The sequence below is a fragment of the Cynara cardunculus genome, assembly GCF_001531365.2.
Source record: "Cynara cardunculus var. scolymus isolate 2C chromosome LG 7, CcrdV1, whole genome shotgun sequence".
Taxonomy (NCBI): Eukaryota; Viridiplantae; Streptophyta; class Magnoliopsida; order Asterales; family Asteraceae; genus Cynara; species Cynara cardunculus.
The window spans coordinates 3,833,031-3,834,857 of record NC_037534.1 but is presented as its reverse complement, the minus strand read 5'-3'; positions in this window follow the sequence as shown (position 1 = coordinate 3,834,857).

Here is a 1,827-nt window from a genome sequence, read left to right as displayed (position 1 = left end):
AGAGAGAAGAGAGGAGGGAGGAAAGTTTTAAAATACCAAAAATATCTTTACATTAATATTTTAATTCAAAATTGCCAAAATTATAAATTTCTTAATTTATCTATTGATTTGTAGTTAATATTGGTTCTCATAGTTACCACAAACTAATTAGTTCTCATTTGATTAGGCCCCTATATATATATATATATATATATATAATACATGATGTGGTAGAGAATATTCAATTGGTTAGAATACAAAATATAAAAATAAATAGAATCTTGATGTTAATTGGATTTGTAAAAGTCAAATTCAGAGGGCATCACGTTATATCTAAAGAATCTTGATAGAGTTGTCAACATCTACCAATTAACACATATAATTAAATAAATTAATGTACAAATAATTTAGCAAATTATAGTTTTAAACCCCTTTTAATTATTGAATAATTACATCATTGGTTTTTGTCCCTACGTTTCACAAATTACAAATCATTTATTTTGAGGACTCTTCATGGTTCGGTTCGGTTCGGTTCGGTTCGATTAGTAGAAAAAATATGAACCAACTAATTGCATGATCCAGATACATGGCTATCTAAACCAAAATTAAAGATCTAACGGAGTTGTCTAACAATTGTTGAATGGTTTGGTACATAATGATTGAGAGACTATCATAATATAGTGCAAAATGAAATATAATTGTTTACAATGGAATTAGAGCACTGAATGGTTAATGGAGACTCATGATACAAAACTATTCAAAGAGTTTTAGAACCATTGAGAGACAACTTTTTTTTTTACCAAACAAGATTCACTTCTTAATTATTCAGGGACTGCATTTTAATGGAACTATTAAGAGGTAAACAAGAAACCCCCAAGTTATTATGGCTCGATTCAAAAATATCATTTACAGTTAAAATTAGTACTAAATTACAACATTTAAAATAATTGCACAACCATTAAATTAAGATAATCAAACGCTACACAAATATCCATTTTTCAGTAAATATTGACTCATTTATGACTTAATACCATCAGATTTAATCATCCATCGTAATGTTTGACACCAAAATAGGGAGGGGAAGAAAGAGATGTATTATTTAGTTGTTTCGACCAATGATATCGAATTGTTATAGTTTTTTAAAAGTGTATCGGGGTGATCAGTTTATAAAATATTCTGTTACTGTAATTGATATTAGAATTGCTGAAGCAGAGCAATTGTTGTAGTTTGATATAACTTTTTGGATTTTTTTTTTTTGTGTATTTTAAATATTATATTTTAGAAAAATTATAAAGAAACTACAAATTTTCCAATTTTTTGTTTCTTCTAAAACTCAGTATTAAAAGAAGAAAATTATTGATTTACTTGATTCATTGGAATTCGCTGGAATCTGATGGAACTGAAATGGTCAATTCCGTTGATCAAATTTCATTCCAATTTCATCATCGATCGCTTACTGCTTGCTTGTAATTTCTGCTTATGATGCTCGGCTCCAAACTCTCGATTCAAAATCAAACCCAATGTAAACGCAAACCCCAAAATCAAACCCAAATCAAGCTCCATTCATATTTTAAACCAAAACCCATTTTCAAAATCCAAGCTTCTGTTACAATAATGGCGAACCCAGAACATTGACAGAAAAGCAATCCATGTTTGTAAACAAGTTAGAACTTATAGGAGGGTAGAAGGGTTTAGATCGATGGGAAGTTTTAGAGATAGGGGGGACGCCGATTAGGGTAAAAGGGGTTTAGGTTGTGCAAGTTTTGGGTCTGGTCATAGAACAACAGAGGGTGAGACGAGACGAGGAGGCGATTAGTAGACCTGAATCAAGATACCCGACGAGTAGAA